A 17,734-nucleotide genomic window follows, 5' to 3' on the forward strand; every position below is an offset into this window, starting at 1 on the left:
AATGGGGGCTAGGGTTTCAGGAGGGCAGTCTCACGATGCTCTGGGTGTTTGTCAATGGGCTAGGGTTTTGGTGCTGGACGCCACCTATATATAGAAATTTATTTCCACATGCGGTTCACTTTACGAACCGCTTGTGGAAATCATTTTCACATGTAGTTCACTTAGCGAACCGCATGTGGCAGTCATTTCATAGGCGGTTCACTTAACGAACCACCTATGCAAATGATGTTAATAAAATGTTTTAGACAATTCTATTAATCATTATAATTCTTTGTCACTTTTAGCAATTAACAATCATATTGGAAATAAAATTACATAACATGAATGTCACATTGGAAATTAAGTTACATAACATGAACGTCATATTGGAAACTAAGTTACATAACATGGTACTATTTATCTTGAACTATTTTTCCTACACCATCAAGGCGCATGTAGGGCATCATAGATCTATTGATGGTTGCTTCTACAAGTTTGATATTTTCTGGATCTCCAAAAGGTGACACGTCGTTGAACTGATTGTATTCTTTCTCATCCTCCACATTCTCAACTCTGATAATTCTTTGTTTTTCGGTAACAACTATGTGCTTCTTTTCATTCGCAGCGTCGATTATATAGAGAACATGCGCGACGTGATCAGCGAGTACCCACAGGTCATCTTTGTGGCCTATAATACCGAGGTCGATAGTTGTGAACCCATAGTTGTCTACCGCCACACCATTTGGGTGTTTGACTCATTTGCACCAAAAGATGGGGATCTGCAGATTCACTCCATAGTCGAGTTCCCAGATTTCATCTATGAACTCATAGTAGGTGCTCTTTTCCCCTGTTGTGTCATAGTCTTCTATCTGGACGTCATTGTTTTGGGCCGTGCTCTTCTTGTCCTTTGCTTTGGTATAAAATGTGTATCCATTAATGTCATATGCTTGCCATGACGTAACTAAATTTGATGGACCACAAGACAATATTTTCACATTTTTATCTATGGATTCACCATCTGGTAGATTTTGGTTCTTGAACCATGTGGTGAAGCGACGCTTGTGCTCTTTCAAGTTGTAATCATCTGAGCAACCTTGATTTTCTATATGAATCTTATTCAGTTGTTGCTCGATATACAACTCCACTATCTTGAGCTATTGCAAGATGGTGAAAGGTGCTTCTTTCACTGCTTTGTAGTCATGATCGATGAATCTTTTCTTTCCTTTGGTCCCTCTTCCAGAAAACCTCTCCTCATGTCGAGATACATATCACCAATAGATTTCGCATCTTTTATGTAATCGATGCAACAGTCAACGACTTCCTCAGTATTGTAGCACTCAATCATGAACCTCTCTGGGTGAGCATGATTCCGTACATAGCCCTTGAGAACACCCATGTACCGCTCAAACGCATACATCGAATGTAAGAATATAGGGCCCAATGCAATTATCTCATTCACGATGTGAACCAAGAGGTGTACTATGACATCGAAAAAGGATGGAGGGAAGTATATCTCAAGTTGACACAGAGTCTCTACCAAGTAACTATATAGAGCATCTAGTTTTTCAGCATCGATCATTTTCTGTGCAATTGCGTTGAAAAAGTAACATGACCGTGTGATGACCACATTTATGTATCCTGGCTTGATACCCTTGATTGCAATAGGGAGCATCTGCGTCATCATCACATGACAATTGTGAAACTTCATGCCGATTAGCTTCAAATCTTTTATCGAAACTAGTTTCTTGATGTTGGATGAGTAACCAGTCGGGACTCTCATCCCACGTAAGCACTTGCATAGTGCCTTTTTATCCTCAGGTGTTAGAGAGTAGCTAGTCAAGGGAAGGTAATGTTTCCCATTTGGTCTGTCTTTAGGGTGTAGCTCTGGTCTGATTTAAAAATGTACCAAGTCCTTACGTGACTTGATTCCATCCTTTATCTTGCCCAGTATGTCCAGTAAGAGGCTAAGGATGCTATCACATATATTCTTCTCAACGTGTATGACATCAATGTTGTGGTGAACATCTAAGTCCTTCCAGTAGGGAAAATACTTAAAGATAATTGGCATCTTCTTCCACAGCATGTCGGTCGGTGTCTCACTTTTCTTTCTCTTTTTACCCTTCGGTGGCTTAGAAAAAACAATCTTGATGCTCTTGATTATTTCAAACACTAGTGCCCCGTTGCGAGGTTTTGGGCCATTACCTTGCTCAACCATATTATCAAAATGTTTCTTCATCTTACGTTATTTGTAAGTTTTGAGTAAGAACCGTCGGTGTCATGTGTACACTACCTTCTGTGAGCACGGAAGGTACACATACACGATTTCATTCAAGCATACTACACATCCTTGCTTCCCTTTAACATGTCCTGATAGGGAGAAAAGGGGGATAATCACTTATGGTAACGAAAATTATGGCTTTCAGCGTGAAGTACTGTCATCGGAACTCAACCCATACCCGGACCCATCATTTCACAGTTTTGCCATATCTTTCATCAATAGTTCCAGAAACATATCTATATCGTTGCCAGGTTATTTCGGTCCTTGGATAAGAATAGATAGCATATGGTACTTTCGCTTCATGCATAGCTATGGAGAAAGGTTGTAGATGGCCAGGACCACTGGCCAAGTGCTATGTGAGGTGCTCATGTCACCGAAAGGATTCATTCCATCGGTACTCAATAGGAACCTTACATTTTTTGGTTCTTTAGCAAAATTTGGATACATGACATCGAACTTTCTCCATTGGCTAGCATCAGTAGGGTGTCGAAGCTTAGTTCCATCCTTCTTGCGCTTATCAAAATGCAAACGCATCAGTTCAGAGTCCTTAGGGTTCGAGTACAAACGCTGCAAGCGGGAGATCACTGGTAAGTACCACATCACTATAGCATGACTTCTTCTCTTCTTCTCCATGTTGGAATAAGTGTTTTCTTCTTCTTCGCGTTGGCAGAAGCTTCTTCGTCCTCATAATCATCATTCCTCTTGTACCGACTCTCATTGCACAGTGGGTATCTATCCAAGGCTTCGTACTCTTTACGGTAGATGATACAGTGGTTCAGACATGTGTGTATTTTTTGCACATCCAATGACAACAGATATATAAGCTTCTTTGTCTGATAAGTGGTGGTGGGCAAAGAGTTAAGCTTCGGAAGCATGTTTGCTAATAGACTCAATAGATCCGAAAAACTTTTATCGGACCATCCATTGTTGACTTTCAACCATAGAAGTTCAAGCACCGAATACAACACTGTAAGCTCCTTATCACAGCCTTTCGATTCCTCATACAAAAGTTCCTTCGATGCCTTCTGTAACACCTCGAATTATTGAAACCCCTCATGTTCCTTAAAACATACGGTTCTGCATGGTGCAACATTCCCTCCAGATCGAAATTAGCATCATCATCCATCATAACATTAGTATCACCTTTGACTCCCTCATCATCACCATCCACTTGATCAGTAGCAATGTCATTGTTTCGTTCGCATGTACGTTATTCGTCGTGTTTGGACCAACATGTGTAATTCTTGACAAAACCTCTCAAGATCAAGTGTGATTTGATTATGCTTGATTTGTCTCATAATTTCTGATTCTTGTAGTTAGAACATGGATAATGTATTTCCTTTGTCTTCTTATTCAAAGCGTACTTCTTGGCGGCTTCAATAAAAATAGAAAGTCCTTTGATGTATATTGGTCTATGTCTTGGCGTATCGTACATCTATGCTATGTCCATCTTTAACTTCAACCACAAAATTAGATACATGAATTAATTAATAAGAAAATCATAATTTAAATGATTTTAAAAAAAATAGAAAAATTGGGTTTGTTATGATTATAATATATCTACGCAATCGAATCTACAATAGGGACAACTAGCTAAAAACGATATGGATTCGTTACTCTCTCTCCATCTAGATCTAGATCTAGATCTAGATCTAAATATATCCAAAAATTTCCCATTCATGATAAAACCTCCTAGAGACTAAAAATATCGAATTCTAGCTACATTTTTGAAATATAATACTAGAATCATGTGAATCTACATAATTGAATCAATATTGGTCACAAATTTTAGCTAATTCGAGGATCTAAATGGCTAGAACCATGAGCATCTCCAGATCACATCTAAACCCTAATTGAGCATTAAATCTAAATCTAAACTTAAAAAAATGTTAGCTAGGGATGACATATCCTTACCTTATATGGCTTATCTCAGGAATTAAAAAACAAAATCTTTCCTCTCTATTTTTAAAATCCTTGACCGTCTTTGAGCACTACTGTTCGGACACAGCGGGCTATGTCTGAATAAAACTCCCAGCTGGAAGGGGCTGTTTATGGAGAGATTATCATAGACGGTTCACATAAAGAACTATATGTGTAAATAATTTTTACATGTAGTTTCTTATGTAAAACGTATGTGATAATAGGGTCTATTATCATAGACGGTTCACATAACGAATCGCTTGTGTAAAATGCTTCATTTTGTTCCATTTTCACAGGTGGCCCAAAACCGCACGAATCTCAGCCTACTACTCAGATGGTTTGTAATATGAATTGCTTGTAGAATAAAATCTAAATGTTTCGAAAAATAGTTTTTTATAGTATAATAGAATAACAGACATTCATCAGCATGCACACGGACCGTAATTACTGCATAATTTTCAGTCTATTAAATAGGTAATTCTACAACAAATTTTCAAAATGCAAACATTCAGATTTCAATGTACAAATGCATCATATTTTCTAGCCAGCTAAATCCAATAATCCATCAATTCCAATCTGAATTGCCTACAATGAGAAAACGACTCGCGATTTTAATGTTTCCGTGACAATTTAACACTGCATATCAGGAGCAGAGTACTAATTACTACTGTTTGTTTTTAGTCGTAGTTCAACTAACTAACACAATTAAGGAACAGACTTGCAACAAATGTTCAGTCCTGCCCAAAATCCTAATCGGAGACAAATCATTGCAACTCTCAGCTCCAGGCAACATGTTCAAACCTGGATTCTTCTGCTCGACGGGCCGACGATTGCGCGACGCTTGCACACGCCACAATGCTGCACGCGGCCACACGGCGCCGCGCGCCCGGGTGGCTACGTACGGGCCCGACGCAGGGAAGACGATCCACGGCGGCGCACTTTGCGAGGAAGGCGACTGAGGCCGATGCACTGCGACTGAGGCCGACCACAGTGCCACGATTGGATCGACGGGAACGCCTGCTGCGCAGCTCGTCCACAGGATGCCGTTGGGAAAATGCCATCTTGCCAGTGCCGGGTGGTTGCCGGTGCGGCGCTGCGCTCGTAGACAGGCTGCACCGCGATTGGATCCAGGCAGGCGGCTCCTGCACCCCTCGTCGATAGCCTACCGCAAAATTGTGTCGCGATAGCCTACCTCCGGTGCCGGCTGCTTGCCCGCTCATCCCTGGGTGGCCTCGCGGGCGATGACCAAGTGGAAACGACGCCCTTTGTCCGACCTCGCGGGACAGCGGTGTTGCTGCGCGTTCGACGAGCGATGGGCGGCGGCGGCGGCACGGAGGGGCCTTCCTTGAAGCGGGATCCTGATTAGAACGAACCTCAGAGATGCAGCTTGGTTCGTGACCGGAACGCTCTGGCACATGCTGCCGGCGTGTACGGGTGGCTGCAGCTTGTCGACATCAGGCGCAGGCAGGTTGCGGTGCTGCCATCTGGATGGTGAGTCATGAACTCTGAATTAGGTGTGAAGCTGTTCTGGAAGCGGGATCCCGATTAGAACGAACACCTAGAGACCCTACTTAACTTTTAAATGGTGGTTGGATTTTACAGATAATGGCTTGATTACGAAAATATCCTTTTAATGGTGGTTGGATTTCAACTATGATACTATTTATCATAGTAAAGGCCCTCATAGATGATTCATGTTCATTTATCATAATTTATGTGATCTATGAGAGTGATCGAGATGATCTGATTTGGGTTTACATGAGCTGAAGATGTTTCGTGTGCATGTTTGCTAAACAGTGTGCAGAGTGCGGACTTGTTTGCTAAACAGTGTGCAGAGTGCCGACTGCAGTGTTGTGCTATGTACACTAGCAGGAGTAGTTGATGAACGAATCAATGGTTGGCCTTCCCCGTCCGGTTGCTCAGCGGCTGATCATGCCGTCGCGCACGGCCCTGGCTGAGCCGACACGGGCGTATTCCCCACTTGGCAGCCGAAGCGTCCCTGATCTCCCAGTCGTCCCAGTCAGAGTCGATGATCGCGCAGCAGTCCTTGCTACTTGCATGCCCAGGACTCATTCTTCTCTGACATCGACATGGTTCAATTGTTACAGTGTAACTGTCCCATCTGAATCGCGATGGTTCTCCCATCGCTATATACATCCAGGGATGCCAATGGGCGTAAGTGAAGGTACCCTCCCCATCTGGAGGAAAATCCCAATTTGTTAGCCACGGCGGTCGGCACCGTGGTCGATCATGCCATCCCCAGCCGACGCTGACGCACCACCATTCGGCAATGGAACAATCCCCAACCTGCCAGCCAGAGTTGATCATCACCCGGCAGTTAGGGATGGTAATATGGCTCCTTTTTTTCGATAACTCACAGAAATTTCTCTATCAGTGGATAGCTATAAAAGAAATTTAATCTCTGCAAATTTATATGAGACGGGATGAGAAGTTGTTTCATGTTCTTACTTCCCCGCTATATCCTCATATCACATGTATATATATATTTTTCTTAGTATAAATATACGAACATTACATTATTTTTTTATATAATGTAAATTACTCTTATTTTTTTTTTATCTAACATACGATATTTAACACATCTTGTATTAATTAACCTCGTATGTATCAATAAATTACTTATTTATATTATAGATGTATTGTTAATATATAAAAATAATTAATTATAATTCTATTTTACATCTCTATTGAGATCTAATCCCGTCAAAAAAATTTATAGGAATAAAGATGTAAATTTTTTTTTCTTAATAACTAAATAAGGATGACGATGGAAAAACATTCCGATAAGGATTGCCCCGATGCCATCCTAGCGGCAGTCCTTGGGACACCTGCCCAGATCTCAAGCTTCTTTGACTACATCGACCAGGGAGAATTCCAAGTGTTACTGCCCTGCCATTGCGACACACACTACGGGCTGCACGTCCAGATTTGTTGAGAAAGTGCACGTAGCATTGACGGGGATTCACGCAAGCAGCTTTTCCATGTAAGTGAAATCACTTCAATTTTGTAGATAAAAAATTGTGGCTTTGAGAGTTTATTCTATTTTTAAGATTATAAGATGACATACACGTACACGCGCAACACACTCAAACACCCGCTTGAGAATTGAATCGAGGCTGAGCCAAGATGCTAGTTCACGAGGTACGTTCAAATCCGTTCGTTCATAGCATTTAGTTACAGTTGCTCCCCGCAAAAAAGGGAAAAAAACATTAGTGACAGTTGCACTGTTCTTCCTTGGTCTGCCTACTCCAGTAGCTTGTCCACTGGCGCTCCCACTGGCTGCTCATGGTGGTGCAAAGGATCCAAATCCTCTGTATTAAGGTAAGGTTTTAGGTAGAGAAATACTGTTTTACACAGTGAAATGTGTATTGTACTACAGTATGTTACATTAATTAATCATTTTACTGTATATATAATGGTTCAACTTGCTATGCAGGAGCTTTTATACTGTAGCAGTCAATCCGGAGCATTTGCTACGAGTTGAATGGCTGAGATTTCTCATCACTATAGATCCTCTGTAGTGACTCCTTCGCTGCAGAGGATCCGGATCAGTGCAAATCAGTGTCATCGTGAAGAAGGGTCAGCAACATAACAAGATGATCCTACCATTCTTCTGCATGAGTATCAAAATATTTTTCCAGGGATAAATTAGCCTTTAGATCTTTTACGTCTCAAAGATGCTGCCGACTTCGGCCCCAAAGTCCATGTGGAACAATAAGAACATCAGAGCGTTGCGTTACTTTGCGTTTCATCCATTTTCACCTAGCCTTGTGCACAAATATTTTGTCTGAATCTCACCTCCTGCTGGGTCTTACTCTGAAGACTAAAGAAAGCGCAGATAACGGATGACCGGCCCAACGATGCATGACGACCTCCATCACATGATAATTCAATATAATTAGTGGTAATTCAAGCATGGAGGAAAAATTCAATATATGACACTAAAATTCACGAGCATCTCAAGATTTGCCACCCTGCTCCACGTACATTGAGTCTGAGTAACCCCTTATGTCATATACTGAAATTTCCCAAGCATGGAAGATAGAGCATCGAACACATTCTTCACACAGGACGCCAATACTCAGAACGAAGTTACTGACGAAACCGCCCATTTTGCTCACTCACTTGTGTGATCTACAGAAACTATTGTCGTCCTTATGGTAGATTTATACCAGAAAATTATCATGAGACAGAGTTGGAAAGTTCAGAACGTTAGAAAAAAATGTAACTGAAAGAAGGTATTAGCAGTCATTTCAAGCACTCTAAAAATGGATAAGGCAGGGTTGACTGTAGTTCAAACTTGAGATTCAGAACACGATGATGTCAAAAATGTGATTGCTACTCTGTTAGAATACTTTATATCTCTGTATGGACAAATATGGTCAACCAGGCGATCCGGATTAAAGAAAAGTCGAAAGTTTTCCGATTTTTCTCTAGTCATCTGACAACTGCATTTAGAAATGTATCGCCTCCCCTTCCCCTCCCTTATAAGAAACTTCAACATTACAAGAAACTGCATTATTAATTTTTTCTGACTCAAGGCTTTTGCATCTGAACAAATTGCTGTACAATGAAATGGATCGATTCAAAATAGCTCACAAGATAAGAACAATGCGTTCTCCAAAAAAAAAATGGTAAGAACAGTGTAACCACAACAGTGCCACTAGTTTTTTTTTTCCTTTGGCCCAAATTTTAGAATATTCAGAACAAAAATGGGACTTACTAGGAACATAGAAGCCATCACTCAGGAAGCACGTGTCCAGTTCATCAAAGCCGCCTTTTACTTTCACTATATTAAAAGACATTGCAATTAAGAGGCCGCAAGGTTATGAAGGCCAGTAACAAACTAATCAATCCTAGCAATGAAAAACATTTTCACCGAAGGAAATCAGAGTACTAATCCTATCAATGAAAAACATTTTCATCTCCACCCAACAATTGCTGCACAAAGAAACGGACCGCTTCAAATGAAGTCACAAGATAAGAACGGTGTAGCTTAAACCGTCGGCCCAAGTTATAATATATCAAGAACACAACTAGGAGTAACTAGTTAGGAATATAGAAGCCATCACTCCGAATGCACGTCTCCAATTCATTGTTCATTCATCGAAGCCCAAAGATCAGATTAAAGGATAATCTGATTAAAAGCTTGCTTGATGCATTGATAGTTGATACTTAACCAAGAAGAGGAACTTAACTGGCGGAGCAGGGGGGGGGGGGGGAGGAGACACAGATTTGTGGGACAGTATAACAGATTACCAGTGAATAGACTTGCTGGACAACCCAAGTCTAAATATTCTTCTGCAATATTTATGTTGTAAAGAAATAGTTAGTGTGGACATGTCGGGGGCAAAGGCTCATGTTGTCAAATGAATCGGGCTGTATTACCTCCGGGTAAGTGGAAGTTAGAAAATCGCGGCAAAAAGTGGAAATTAGTTTCTAGGGCTCAAATTCGAAGTGATTTTGTACTCCAACGTTCTAAATGAAGTTAATGCATAGCCAAATCAAATTGAAAGTTTGTCTTATGTTGAATTCAATGTTCCAAAAATTGAGTTGAAAATTCATGTTTATTGAGTTAAAATTAGGAAAATTGATTGCAATAGCTGAAATGAGTTAGAAGTTGATAGATCAGATTCAAAAGTCTCCGTGTCCCGTTTCTTTGGGCGTGCGAGAGCCAATAAGATGATCAGGGAGGAGGGACATTGTGGCTTTTTCAAAAGTTATTTCTAGCTGATGGTCTTGAAGAAGCTATTTTTTTTTCAAAAGCTGTCTTTGGAAAAGCGATATTCGTTTGGCAATCCTACTTTTGGAAGGCCTACTGATGTATTTTAAGCTGAATGAAGTGTGCAATATTTATAATGCCCTTGACTATTTAGAGTGAATGTATTTGTTTCTATCAATTGTTTAAATAACTGTTGTTAATATTTGTGTAGACAGCGAGCGGCAACGGACGTCGTCGACCAGAAGAGGAGGTGGGCGGCATCTACCAGCAGCGACAATGGCAATGGCGTGGATTGGAGGCAACGGTGAGTGGTGCGGCGTCGATGGGCGGTGGGTGGCGTCGACCATAGCAGGTGGTGTTGATCGCGAGAGGTGGCAGGCGAGTCGACCGAAGAAGGCAGCGTGGATGGCGGCAACAACGTGGAAATCCTAGGTCTCGAGAGTGTTTCTTCCGTTGTGGGGTCTACTGTTCTGGTCGCGTTTCGTCGCGAGCGCACCGATTCAGAGTTTTTATATGATGGCATTTGTGGGCAATTTTTGACTAACTTGACACCTACTCTGATTATCCCCACCCGAAAAAGCCAGAAAAGCCAACCTCGCTTGCTTCTCAGGTCCAGTTCAAAACTAACTCTTGGAGGAGGCTAACTTCTAAGAAGTGGCTTTGAAAAATAATCTGGTTGTGCTTCCGGCTTCTAGTGGTGAGATGCCAGAAATATACCAATCAAACGGGGTCTAAGAAGAAAAAGAAGCTTTACAACAATAAGAGTCGTGTTTCGTACAAACCAGAGTAGACGCTTATATGATAAGTCACTTTCCATTTTGCTAAGAGTATGCCAATTAGTTGCACAATAGAATCATATCTAGGAGGGCCAGGACCACATGATGTATATTACCTGAAGAAATGTGCGCCAAGCTCAAGAAATGGTGGTCAGACGCAGGTGCGACTTTCCTATTTGCACCATTGAGAGTTTTAAATTATTTATAAAAAAAGAACCGTTGTTACTTACAACCAAAGGGGACGTAGCTCATATGGTAGAGCGCTCGCTTCGCATGCGAGAGGCACGGGGTTCGATTCCCCGCGTCTCCATTGTTTTTTCCTTTTTGCTTCCTGTCTAATCTTCTGTCGAAACTAGATCTTTTCTGTTCGATGCACGATGGTTCGTGTCTTCTGCTTAATCTCCGATCCATTTCTTTTCGCTTTTCCACGCTTCCGAGGCGATGGTTTGTCCCTACTTGCAAACTACATACCTACTAGTTCATCTAGAGGAGAGATGTCCACCTTGCATCAATACATACAAGGCTAGGGTGCAACGTGCAAGAGGATAGGCTTTTGGGCCAAAGCGTGGCCGAGAAATGCTGACGTTGAGCTGTTTGAGTTGATTTCGTTGTACTAGTCCGTTCCATTACTTTGTACCATCACGTCTATCTCATGACTCATCTGGTGTTCGTGTTTTGTATTTCTTTACGAACACAACGATGAGCCCAATAAAATGAGATTTATATTTCATATATTTTCAAGACATTCTATATGTACCGGTAAGTTACATGAAATCATATTAGCAAGTTATACGTAAATTTGCTACAAAATCTCCACATAAGTTGCTACTAAATATATCGTGATGCGAGTTTGTCTGATCTTCTGAAGGTAATATGATAGGTTGATTGGTGGAGTTTTGACGTTGATGATCCAAAGTCTTTGATCAGAATAGATCGAAAATTCTCATAATCACTATACCTCTACTCTATGGTTATTAATTGTGTCAAGATCCGGTTGACCTCGCCAAGAAGATTTTTTCTGCAAATGAATCGAGAACATAAACAAAAATAGGTAGATGCAATCTGAATATTGCTAATTACTAATGAAGTACTTGAGTTTAGGATTCCAAAAACCGAAATACGGTGAAATTGTCTAAAACAGAATAATCTAAGTAAAGTCTGATCCTAAACTACAACGTCTACTGCATATATAGAGGAACATAAGTAGGTAAACCTAAGGTTGTGCAGCTGTGGAGAGATGCGTACATATCTTATACTCCGACCCCGACCCCGACCCCGACCCCGACCCCAACATGCTTACAAGACCTAATAAGACCCACAACGGTGATGTAACATTTTATTTCATCAACTCTGAATAAACTATAAGGAATCTATAGTCGAGACTAGATCTATCTGAACGGTCTCGTTATAAGCTTTCCAGCAAGTCCAAAAATATCTCAATTGGACTCCGTATGCAAAAATTATGCCAATTTTATTGACGTGCTGTCCTGTGACTCGACCTCGAGCTCGAGTCCGACTAGACTTCAAGTAAACTTAGGAGTTCAACTAGTACTCGACTTAGAGTCCGAGTAGACTTGGCCTTCGAACGATGATGTCCAGGTGAGTTAGTAATCCTTCTCTCATATTCATAAGCAACAAAACATCACAAAAATTTAGTAGCAACTCATCCAAGAAAGTATGAACAATGAAGAATGAGTTCACCCGATAGTTTAATTATCGTACACGTGCTCTTATAATTGATCCTTGTATCTCTTGAGGAGTAGTGTTGTACGTATCCAAAGGAGTGATGCCCTTAGCATCCCTCCTCTTGAATTGGAGTCGTACTCGATTCGAGCTCATCTTTTTCTCCCAAGTATGATTTCAAATCTGAAATGTTAAACGTGGGACTAACCCTAAAACCGAAAGGTAGATCTAATTTGTATGTATTATCATTTATTTTCCCAATTATCTTAAACAGACAATCAGCTCTAGGCATCAACTTTGATTTTCTTAATTCTAAAAATATATCATTTCTCAAATGCACCCAAACTAAATCATCTGGTTCAAAGGTTATTTTTTTCTTACCTTTATTTACAGCAATCCTATACTTTTCAGTCATGTGCTATATATTCTCTTTAGTTGTTTCATACAACTTAAGAATAAATTCACACACTTCTTAGCATCCAAATTAAGTTTTTTTTTAAAATAGACAAAGGTAATAAATCAATAGGAGAACGGTGATTAAGCCCATATACTAACTGAAACAGACTTACATTGGTGGTGGAGTGTACCGACCTGTAGTAAGAAAATTTAATATGTGGTAAACACTCTTCTCACACCCTCAAATTCTTCTTTAGAATAACCAGCAACATTATGGATAATGTGTGATTGACGACATCTGTTTGACCATCAGTTTGGGGTGACATATAGTAGAAAATAGCAGTTTCGTCCCTAATTTGTTCCAAAGTAATCTTCAAAAGTGGCTTAAAAACTTTGCGTCACGATCCAAAACGATAGTATTAGGTACTCTGTGTAGTCAAACGATTTTCTAAAAAAACAAATCAGCTATGTTTGTATCATCATCGCTCTTATGACAAAATATAAAATGTGTCATTTTAGAAAATCGGTACACAACTACAAATATGCTATCCCTCCAACTTCTTTGTCCTTGGGTAACTCATAAGTTGATACCAAATATTTACTAAAATTGCTATATAATTTTCGCTGAGGTTCAAACACATTCTACGCAGATGTTGCTACCAAGCATAACTTTTCACACATCCACTATTCATATTCTTCATCGTGAAAAGCATGTTGACATGAGCACATCTCAAGCCTCACAAGGTGAAGAAGGTTGATGGAGGAGAGAGGAAGAAGGGCAAGGGGGACAGGGGTTTTGACCTCTTGCTTTTTTCAGAGTACCATCATTTTAGATCTTCGTGGGCCCTTCAATGGTGACTAGGTGTCAAAGCAAAGCGGGTTACTGCGAGAGACACGGTGGTAGATGCTACGATCACAGCTCATCCCGCTCCACACGTGGTGGCTAGAAGTTGCATTGGAGGGGCATGCGATGATGCTGTGATGGCTTTTACTTGGCGCGTGATGCATGTGCTGCTATACATGCAGAGGAATCGCGGGGGAGGAAGCCAATTAAGGAAAATGACGTCATGCTAAAAAAGGAAAGGAAGGGGGTCATGCGCTTCTCTTGCACACGACGGGTCACAGGTTATCCCGGTCCAAATTAAAACCCTCATGGCTAGGTGACGACTAACTTCAAAACTAGTATATCTTAGAATGATTCTTGATAAGTGATAATATGATGCCTTAACCTTGTTGTGACTTGTGCGCCCTCAATTTAGGGCATCAATTTCCTTCTTCCTCATCGCTTTCCTTCGCAATTGCACCTGTCTTGATGTTCTTCTTCAGTGCGGCGTCGGTTACCATGCAATCGTGGTCTCCTTCCTTTACTCAAACGTGGAATTTACGGTTTCAAATCGAGGAGTTTATGAAGATGGAAGGGGTGGACTCAATGGAGAGGAATCTGCCATGTGGGACCCACATGGCAAGGAGAGAACAGAGGGAGAGATCACAGAGAGAGAAAAACGGGCATGACATATCTCTTCCTCCCCTGTGGGTTGTGCCGACCCGGTTTCCCAGCAAGGGCGAGCGAGCTTGCTTGCTTCTTCTTGTGCGGTGAACCATGTGCACCATTGCTCCTTTCCTTCTTCTTGGCCTTGCCACCTACCGGTGTTAGAAGTAGTATAGTGACTGCTCACCACTACACCGCTCTCGGTGGAATTCAAGTAGCCAGCACCTAACTCTACCTAAAAAGCAAACAAACAGCGTGAGTACAAAGGTACTCGAAAGACTTAATCCATATTGGGTACATATAATAATCCGACTCCAAAGATTATGTATCTGGATGTATTAGCAAGGAATCCGCTATAAGGTTAAGTGAGTTCATATGCAAAAGCAGAAGACCCAATGTGTGAGCATCCACCTAACCCTCTGTACCCTCCTATCCCGAGATCAACAACATAACATAATTGTAACTTGAACTATCTCAACTCATCATCGACCATCACAACCATAACCCAACATACTATAACATACCAATATCAGAAACTCTATGATTAATGCAGATGGGCAGAAGCATGCTCATAACAGAGAGCGTGGTAATTTAAATATGCTCATAACAGAGAGTGCGATAATTTGAATTGATCTTACACCCTGTAGGGGTACATCTTTACCCACATGGCTCGGGTCCATCATCTCGGTCCCCAAGACAACCTTTCTCATACCCGCAACTACCCACTTGCACATATCCCTATGGCACCGGGGTTACCGCAAACATGTCCCGGACACCTCCGGCTCCCCGTTACCTTGCTTCTCCTCATTCTTTTTCTTTTACGCGTCATAGAGACACAAGACAAGCATCACCAGGGCGTATGATAATAGGCTCATTCGTCCATTATACGAATATGTTTTAGTATGGAAAGTGCTAAAGCCAACGGTAAATAACGGTCGGTACTTAAATGATGCAAACGGTCTATGGAATTTGGATCCTCTCCCGACCTGCCTCTAGCACTGCTCACATCTCGCCTCATCCTCACATTTCATACATCCCAACATCAACATTATCATTGTGAACAGTATTAAGCTCTAAGCTCGCAAACGATGGTTGAATCACCGCTCGACTTCTACCGATGGCATATGCATTGCTAAGCATCTCGGATAACCTTTTAAGTTAGACAACAACATTGTTATACCAAGGTTATAAGGATAGGAAACATCAACATCTCAAGGTAGGGATAATGCAGCAACATAGGTCCTACCCACAAAACCCGACTTTAACTCACTAACATGCATAACATACATAAAGCGATAACTTATCAATTAGACTCTGCACGATCCAAATTATGAGGTGAAATATGATTATATGCTTGCCTTAGTGCTCAATTGTTTCACACACAAGATCATAATCAAGTTCCACCTCAAGAATACTCTCGTTGCTCTCCGGTTCGTAGATCGCTAAAAGAAAGAAGGATGCATCACAATCACCGAGATGAAATGCTATGAGAAATGCACCCAATTGCCATGAAAATTTAATGGGGGATGTGATACTGAGTAAAGATCATAATGCAACAAGATTCACTTGAATTGAAGCACATATGCTCATGGTATAAATAAATTAACAAGGTGATGCCCAAAAGTTCATTTAATTAAAAGAGAGTGCAATAAAACTAACTTCATGTTAAGGGAGCACTTGAAATGTCCACCATTATTTTTCCTGAGTAGAGATTAACTAAAAATGATTTTTTGAAGTGGATTCACCCCTAAATTATTTATTTTTAATTTTTTGCAATTATCACAAGCTAAACAAGCTTAAACAAACTTAGGCTAGGATAGCAGGTTACTTTTCCTACACAGTACTCATTGTTACATGATTAAAAAAATGGTTTCACTAATTTTGGACATTGCATGAATTAAAGGTGAAATTAACAAGTTTAAACAAATTAACTAACCACAGTATTTATATTACATATTTCATGAGGGTTAGCATTTTTATACCGTAATACATGACCAAAAAAGCTAACAAAACTGTTTTCATAATTTGAGGACACTGCATTAATTAACTATGATTTAATTAAGCTGAAACATATTTAATTAATTAAATAATTGCCAGAAAGCATTTCTTGAGTTCCAACATTTTTAATAGGTAGTTCATACTAATACGAAGCTAACACAACTAGTTTTGTGATTTTTGGAGTTCATTTGAATTAACTATGAAATATACAAGCTATCAGTAAAGTAAATAATTAAAATCATTTGATGAACAATAACTCTAGAAGTTCCGTATATGAACCGGAAATTTTGACCCGTCGAAAGTTCCGGGTTGAGATCTGAATGAGGCTCTCGGGTTGCTAATTTTTATTAAACTGGAAGTTTTGGATTAAGGTCGGAACTTCCGGGCGTGGTTCCGAACAAGAGTTCTTGGGAGGCTTAACTTGGATTAATCCGGAAGTTTTGAGTTGAAGGTCGGAACTTCTGGATGTGATCAAAAGTTCTGGTATTCATTGGGCATCTCTCTGGCAATGATTCCAGTGGCTTTTGGGGTGGGGATTTTGGATTAGAGCATCACTTTGACCTTCTCTACCACGTAGGATAAGTCAAAAATGACCGAAGCTCGTCCATTGCCTCCAATGGTGGCAGCAGTCATTGTTGAGCTTGGTGAGCTCAACTTCCAAATAGATACGGCCATAGGAAGGGAACTGTAGGGGATTGGGGTGCTCACCATGTCCTATCAAACTTGTGGCTCGATTGTAGGAGTTGGGGAAGGGTTGGAGCTTGAGATGATGTCGGAAAGGTGGTGACCAGCTTGAGGATGAAGAAGGCATGGGGAACTCGAGCTTGACGTGGAAAATGGCCTCCGATAATGAGCTGCAGTGGAGGAGCTTGCCGGGGACCTCCTCCTTGGCATCCCCTTCCTCCTTCTCTCCTCCTCCTCCTCTCTCTTCTCTCTTTGGCTCAGTTGGGGGAATAACGAGGGAGAGGGGATCGATCCAAGTAACAGAAGGGCATATGGAGAGAGAGGTGAGTGGATGACAGGTGGAGCCTACTGACCTTTTTTCTGCTAATTAAATTCCTCTCCACTTGTTAAAAACAAACGAAAAATTAAACAAGCTCTAAAAATTTCGTCAATTTTTGCGGTGATTCTATGAGTCACAAAGAACTCATTTAACTATCTCCACTTACATATAGAAGGTATAAATAATTATATAATTCTTCAAAAAGAGATATTTTTTAAAAATCGAATGTACTATTAGAGCTTCAAGATGACTTCAAAAAAATTATGGAAAAATCACTTAAATTCATCTTATCTGGTGTACTTAGCGAACGAATTTGTTTCAGCCTTAGGTTGCATGGAAAAAAAATAAGTTTCTTAACAAAACATCACTTCCACTTAAGTTCAATACTTCAAAAAATACCTAAGCATGTTGCCATTTCTCATGATTTGATCAACTTCCAAATAAATTCAATTCGATTCAAATGCATGCA

At 40.7% G+C, this 17,734-nt stretch overlaps 1 non-coding gene across 1 annotated transcript; it reads left to right on the forward strand.

Annotated features, from left to right (window-relative positions):
• Positions 1 to 10,933: 10,933 nt before the first annotated feature.
• Positions 10,934 to 11,006, forward strand: TRNAA-CGC (transfer RNA alanine (anticodon CGC)). The gene has a single exon. It is a non-coding gene; the product is annotated as a tRNA-Ala (tRNA).
• The last annotated feature ends 6,728 nt before the right edge of the window (positions 11,007 to 17,734 follow it).

The sequence above is a fragment of the Phragmites australis genome, chromosome 5, assembly GCF_958298935.1.
Source record: "Phragmites australis chromosome 5, lpPhrAust1.1, whole genome shotgun sequence".
Taxonomy (NCBI): domain Eukaryota; kingdom Viridiplantae; phylum Streptophyta; class Magnoliopsida; order Poales; family Poaceae; genus Phragmites; species Phragmites australis.